We start from the raw sequence: 7955 nt of genomic DNA, 5'->3' as shown, positions 1-7955 counted from the left end.
AGAATCTATCCACAACAACAAAAATAGAATTCCTCCCCTTCTTAGTCCTAGGCAACCCCAAAATAAAGTCCATAGAAATGTAAATCAAGTTCCTTTTAAGAATAACACGCAAAAAAGTTACCAAAGTTCTATTGAAAACTTCAGTCTGTCCATCTGTTTGAGGACGACAAGTAGTAAAAAACAACAATTTTGTGCCAAGTTTAGCCCATAAAGTATTCCAAAAGTAACTCAAGAATTTAACCTCGCGACCAGAATCAATTGTCCTAGGCATGTCATGCAACCTAACGACTTCTCTAAAGAACAAATTCGGAATGTTTGAAGCATCATCGGTTTTATGACAAGCTATAAAATGTGCCATCTTAGACAATCTATCCACAACAACAAAAATAGAATCCATCCCCTTATTAGTCCTAGGCAACCACAAAATAAAGTCATTAGAAATGTCAATCCAAGTTCTTTTTAAGAATAACACGCAAAAGTGTTCCCAAAGTTTTATTGACAACTACAGTTTGTCCATCCGTTTGATCATGACAAGTAGTAGAAAACAACAATTTTCTGCCAAGTTTAGCCCATAAAGTATTCCAAAAGTAACTCAAGAATTGACATCGCAACCAGAATCAATAGTCCTAGGCATGCCATGCAACCTAGCGACTTCCCTAAAGAACAAATCCGCCATGTTTGAAGCATCATCGGTTTTATGACAAGATATAAAATGTGCCATCTTAGAGAATCTATCCACAACAACAAAAATAGAATCCCTCCCCTTCTTAGTCCTAGGCAACCCCAAAATAAAGTCCATAGAAATGTCAATCCAAGTTCTTTTTAAGAATAACACGCAAAAGTGTTCCCAAAGTTCTATTGACAACTACAGTTTGTCCATCCGTTTGAGCATGGCAAGTAGTAGAAAACAACAATTTTGTGCCAAGTTTAGCCCATAAAGTATTCCAAAAGTAACTCAAGAATTTAACATCGCAACAAGAATCAATAGTCCTAGGCATGCCATGCAACCTAGCGACTTCTCTAAAGAACAAATCTGCAATGTTTGAAGCATCATCGGTTTTATGACAAGCTATAAAATGTGCCATCTTAGAGAATCTATCCACAACAACAAAAATAGAATCCCTCCCCTTCTTAGTCCTAGGCAAACGCAAAATAAAGTCCATAGAAATGTCAATCCAAGTTCTTTTTAAGAATAGCACGCAAAAGTGTTCCCAAAGTTCTATTAACAACTTCAGTATGTCCATCCGTTTGAGCATGACAAGTAGTAGAAAACAACAATTTTGTGCCAAGTTTAGCCCATAAAGTATTCCAAAAGTAACTCAAGAGTTTAACATTGCGAACAGAATCAATAGTCCTAGGCATGCCATGCAACCTAGCGACTTCTCTAAAGAACAAACCCGCAATGTTTGAAGCATCATCGGTTTTATGACAAGCTATAAAATGTGCCATCTTAGAGAATCTATCCACAACCACAAAAATAGAATCCCTCCCCTTCTTAGTCCAGGATAACCCCAAAATAAAGTCCATAGAAATGACAATCCAAGTTCTTTTTAAGAATAACACCAAAAAGTGTTCCCAAAGTTCTATTGACAACTACAGTTTTTCCATCCGTTTGAGCATGACAAGTAGTAGAAAACAACCATTTTTGTCAAGTTTGGCCCATAAAGTCTTCCAAAAGTAACTCATGAATTTAACATCGCGACCAGAAACAATTGTCCTAGGCATGCCATGCAAACTAACGACTTCTCTAAAGAACAAATCCGCAATGTTTGAAGCATAATCGGTTTTATATGTGCCATCTTAGAGAATCTATCCTGATGCGAACGTGGACGTCCCAAGGAAAGCATGGGATCCTTTGCAGTTGCCGGAGGGACCAATCACGAGGGGTCGACTAAAGAGATTCAAGGAGGCGCTACAAGGAGTCATGAGTAAGCCTGAAGAGGTCGCGATGCATGGGAGTACGTTTGGAGGCCAACGGAAAGTCGTTCAAACATTGGTGTTGCTTACCGAGTCTGGACGGACCAGTACACGGACCTGCACACGGGGTCCGTGTCCTTCACAAGCTGGGGAGGGTTTTTTACAGTGGCTCCACGGACCTGGAGACGGACCCAGGCACGGGGTCCGTGCCCTTTGAAGTTGGCGAATACAGTGCCTACACGGACCCGTACACGGAGGTGAGCACGGGGTCCGTGTCGCTTGATCCCGATTGAAGAGTTTTACAGTATGTACACGGACCCGTCTACGGACGTCTGCACGGGGTCCGTGTCCTTTGTTTTCTGCGCGGATTTGTTTCCTTTTCTAGAGTTTTATTATTTTGGGAGACTAGATTGCATGGTATCTTTTGATATATTGACTATGTTGGACGAAAAATTACACACAATACATATTTTATTTTGAGTTTATCAAAACTTTTGAGAATTTTCTCTCAACTTTTCAAAGCCAAGCTTTGTCAAATCAAATCAAACTTATCAAAGTTTTTAACTTTGTGGCGTTTGTCGATCGTTGCTTGTGCGGATTGTCGTAGGCAAAGTTCTTCGAAGGTTCGTATAGTTTTCGATTGTTTATCCTCGTGTTTATTTGTTGCTAAACTCTTGCTAGTTTAGAGGCGAATATCACATATTACTTGATTCAAAAGATCGGGAAAAACACACGAATCTTAATATCGTAATTGAATAGAGGGTGCGATTTATTTTTAATCGTGTTTGCTATTTATTCGTATCAAGATTCATATCATTTGGTATCAGAGCGCCAGGTTTATTGAATTCAAGTAAATTATCTTGTTCTTAAATTGCAGATCTGTATTATTTATTCGAATATTTTCAGATCTGTTTTGTTCTATCGTTCTTCGTATTTTTTTCGTGAATCTGTGATACACGAAATTTTGAGTCCTTTTTTTTTGAATTTTCGGAATTCAAAAAGGAAAAAAAAAAAAAAAAAAAAAAAGTACAAAAATTCCGAAAATTCACCATTATTTCTTTTTGATATATTGTTCTATTGTCTTCATAGAGTCATATTCAATTGTCTCACACAGTCAAAAAAAAAAAAAAAAAAAAAAAAAATTTCCTATATTCGAATTTCTTGTCTACACAGTCCAAGTGAGTCGGTCGCATTTGTTCACAAGTTTGAACTTTGATTGTTTGATATACCCACAATACAAAGCTTGAGCACTTCCAAGAGAGCTTTCAAAATTCGAGTGATACACTTGAGTGAGAGTGACTTTTCTTTGGAGTGAACGGTGAGTATTTGTTGTGAGCATACAAATAAAGAGGTAAAAGACGAGTGAATTTCTTTGGAGTGATCGTGAGCATTTGGGTGAGGATTATTTTATTTCTACTAACCTTTTCTTGCAGGTACAACTTTGAAATTAAATGGAGAGGGAGGTAGGAGATAGTTCGAATTCGGGGGTGTCCAAAGCTCATCTAGATGCGTTGTTTGGGGATTTTAGTAGAGCGATGACGACCCAAATGGAGTCGTTGCATGAGAGGTTGGGTAAACTTGAGGTTAGTGTTAGTGGGGGTAAACCTAAGCCTAGAGATTTGGGTAGAGATGATGAGGAGTATGATCTAGGAGGAGGCGATGAGAGTCAAAGTGAGAATTGGGGTAGGAATGGGAGAGATAGAGGATTTGGTAGAGGAAGAAGGGAAGCCATGCGGGGTAGATATGAGGAGACTAGGGAAGATGGTCACATGGGTAGCATTAAGATGAAGATCCCTTCATTCCATGGGAAATCTGACCCGGAGGCGTACCTAGAATGGGAAAAGAGGGTAGAGTTCGTATTTGCATGTCACCACTACTCCGAACAAAAGAAGGTGAGGTTGGCGGTGGTTGAATTCTTAGACTATGCTCTCATTTGGTGGGATCAATTAGTGACCACTAAAAGAAAGTATAATGAGAGGCCTATTGAATCTTGGGATGAGATGAAGAGTGTAATGAGGAAGAGGTTTGTGCCTAACCATTACTATAGGGAGATGTTTAAGAGGTTACAAACTTTGAGGCAAGGGTTGAAGAGTGTTGAGGACTACTATAAGGAGATGGAAGTACTCATGATTAGGGCAAATACTGAGGAGGATAATGAAGCAACTATGGCTCGTTTTCTTTGTGGTTTGAACAGGGAGATCCAAGATCAAGTGGAGCTTCGGCACTACTTAGATCTAGACGAGATGGTGCAAATGGCCATAAAGGTGGAGCAACAACTCAAGAGGCGAGGAGTTGGCCGCACCAATCAAACCGGAGGTGCATCATCTTCTTGGAGATCAAATGTGGGGAAGCGTGAGGAGGACAAAGTGGTGGCCAAGCCCAAATTTGAGACCAAACAAGAGGCGCCTAAGCAAGGAGTCCAAGGTAAATCTGAAACTCCTTCTAATCGCTCTAGAGATGTTAGATGTTTTAGGTGTCAAGGGATGGGTCATATTTCTAGTGATTGTCCTAATAAGAGAGTCATGTTCTTAAATGATTATGGTGAGTATGAGTCTCAAAGTGAGGGGGATGGCGAGGGTAGTGATGATGATATGCCGGAGTTGGAGGATCCCGATGAGGGATATGGGGCGGTTGTAGGAGAAGCTCTAGTGACTAGGCGAATCATGAGTGCCCAAGTCAAAGATGAGGAAGTTAACCAAAGAGAGAACTTGTTCCACACTAGATGCTTTGTGAATGGTAAGGTGTGCAATGTAATCATCGATGGGGGTAGTTGCACCAATGTGGCTAGTGTTGAGATGGTTGAAAAATTGGGGTTGCCTACAATAAAACATCCTCAACCATATAGGCTTCAATGGTTGAACGATTGTGCGGAAGTGAGGGTTAATAGGCAAGTTCTAGTGTCATTCTCAATTGGGAAGTACAAAGATGAGGTTTTGTGTGACATGGTGCCCATGCATGCTTGTCATATCTTGTTGGGTAGGCCATGGCAATTTGATAGGCGAGTGACTCACGATGGGTTCAAAAATAAGTACTCGTTTGTCTTGAAAAAAGAAACAGTTGTCTTACTTCCATTGTCCCCAAAGCAAGTATTGGAGGACCACTTGAAAAAGATAAAGAGAGATGAGGCCGAAAAAAAGAGTGAACTAAAAAGTGAGATGGCCTTTGAAAACAAAAATGAAGTGGCTGAAAAAAAGAGTGATCAAAAGAGTGAGATAGCCACAAAAACAAAAAAAGAGAGGAAAGAAAATGAGAGAAAAGAAAAAGAGAGGAAAGAGGCCAAAAAGAATTCTTATATGGCCCAAAAAGGTGAGGTAAAACACTTGTTGCACACACATGAGCCACTTGTGTTAATTCTTTACAAGGAGATCCTCCTTAACACAAGTGATATAGCCGGATCCCTTCCGAGCATTGTTGTTTCACTATTGCAGGAATTTGACGATGTATTTCCGGAGGAGCTACCTCAAGGCTTACCACCATTGAGGGGAATTGAGCACCAAATTGATTTGGTGCCCGGGAGTGCCTTGCCGAACCGTCCAGCTTATAGGAGCAATCCGGAGGAGACTAAGGAGCTTCAAAGGCAGGTAAGTGAGTTATTAGATAAAGGTTATGTGCGTGAGTCCATGTCACCTTGTGCGGTGCCTGTTTTGCTAGTCCCTAAGAAAGATGGCTCATGGCGTATGTGTGTAGATTGTAGGGCAATCAATAACATAACCATTAAGTATAGGCATCCCATACCTAGACTAGATGATATGTTAGATGAATTGCATGGTTCTTGCATTTTTAGCAAAATTGATTTGAGGAGTGGCTACCATCAAATTAGGATGAGAGAAGGTGATGAGTGGAAAACTGCTTTCAAAACTAAATATGGGTTGTATGAGTGGATGGTTATGCCTTTTGGTTTAACTAACGCACCTAGCACCTTTATGAGGTTAATGAATCATGTCTTGCGTGCACATATAGGTAAATTTGTTGTGGTTTACTTTGATGATATCCTAGTATATAGCAAGAATCTTGAAGAGCATGTTCAACACTTGAAACTTGTACTAATCACATTAAGGGCTGAAAATTTGTATGCTAACTTAAAGAAGTGTGATTTTTGTACAAACAAACTTGTGTTTCTTGGTTTCGTTGTGAGTTCACAAGGTATACAAGTTGATGAAGACAAGGTAAGTGCCATTCGAGATTGGCCAACGCCTACTACTGTTGGTCAAGTTCGAAGCTTTCATGGTCTTGCAAGCTTCTATAGGAGGTTTGTAAAGGATTTTAGCACATTGGCCGGCACCGATGACGGCGGTCATCAAGAAGAACGTTCCATTCTATTGGGGCGAGGAGCAAGAGAAGTCCTTTAATATTATCAAGCAAAAATTAATTAATGCTCATTTACTTGTGTTACCTGATTTTGCTAATACTTTTGAAATTGAATGTGATGCTTCAGGTGTAGGTATTGGTGGCGTGTTGATGCAAGGAGGAAGGCCGGTGGCGTACTTTAGTGAGAAGCTCAATGGGGCAGCGCTGAACTATCCCACGTATGACAAGGAGTTCTATGCACTTGTGAGGACTCTTGAGACGTGGCAGCACTACTTGAGGCCTAAAGAGTTTGTGATTCATACGGATCATGAGTCTCTAAAGCACCTCAAGGGGCAACAAAAGCTGAACAAGCGGCATGCTAAGTGGGTGGCCTTCATAGAGACATTCCCCTACATGATCAAGTATAAGCAAGGTAAGGAAAATGTAGTGGCCGACGCACTATCACGGAGGTATGTACTTTTCTCTACTTTGGAATCTAAAATATTGGGGTTTGAACTTGTTAAAGAGTTGTATGTGCTAGATGATGATTTTAAGGAAGTGTTTGAAACTTGTATGCATGGTCCACATGATAAATTCTACTTGCATAAAGGTTTCTTGTTTAGAGAGGATAGATTGTGCATTCCCAAGTCATCGATTCGTGAATTACTTATTAGGGAGGCACATGGGGGTGGACTAATGGGACACTTTGGGGTGGCTAAAACTTTAAGTGCATTGCATGAACATTTTTATTGGCCACACATGAAACGTGATGTTGAGCGTATTTGTGAGAAGTGCATAACTTGTAGACAAGCTAAGTCTAGGACACTACCACATGGATTATATACACCACTTCCCGTCCCTAGCGAACCTTGGGTTGATATATCTATGGACTTTGTTTTGGGATTACCCAGGACAAAGAAGGGGAGGGACTCTATATTTGTTGTTGTGGATAGGTTTTCTAAAATGGCACACTTCATTGCTTGTCACAAGACTGATGATGCATCTAATATTGCGGACCTATTCTTTAGAGAAGTTGTTAGGCTACATGGCATGCCTAGGACCATTGTGTCGGACCGTGATGTTAAATTCCTAAGTTATTTCTGGAAAACACTGTGGGCTAAACTTGGCACTAAATTACTGTTTTCTACGACCTGTCATCCTCAGACTGATGGTCAAACTGAGGTAGTTAATAGGACGTTAGGAACTTTATTACGTGCTATTCTCAAGAAGAACTTAAAGAATTGGGAAAATTGCTTGCCATTTGTTGAATTTGCTTATAATCGTTGTGTGCATTCTACTACTAGCTATTCACCATTTGAAATTGTATACGGTTTTAATCCTTTGACTCCGTTGGATTTGATGTCTTTACCTGTGAGTGAAAGGTTAAACTTAGACGGTAAAAAGAAGGCTGAATTCGTTAGGAGTTTGCATGAGAAGGTAAAAGCCAATATTGAGAAGCGAAATGAGCAATATGCTAAGCAAGCTAACAAGGGGAAAAAGAAGGTGGTATTCGAGAAGGGCGATTGGGTGTGGCTACACTTGAGGAAGGAGAGGTTTCCGGAGAAGCGACGCTCAAAGCTATTACCTAGGGGCGATGGACCATTTCAAGTACTTGAGAGGATCAATGACAACGCCTACAAACTCGACTTGCCAGGTGGCGGATTTGTTCTTTAGAGAAGTCGTTATTTTTGCACGGCATGCCTAGGACATTGTTTCTGGTCGCGATTTTAAATTCATGAGTTACTTTTGGA

The sequence above is a fragment of the Primulina eburnea genome, chromosome 16 (assembly GCF_022965805.1).
Source record: "Primulina eburnea isolate SZY01 chromosome 16, ASM2296580v1, whole genome shotgun sequence".
Classification (NCBI taxonomy): Eukaryota; Viridiplantae; Streptophyta; class Magnoliopsida; order Lamiales; family Gesneriaceae; genus Primulina; species Primulina eburnea.
This window is presented reverse-complemented; position numbering follows the sequence as displayed.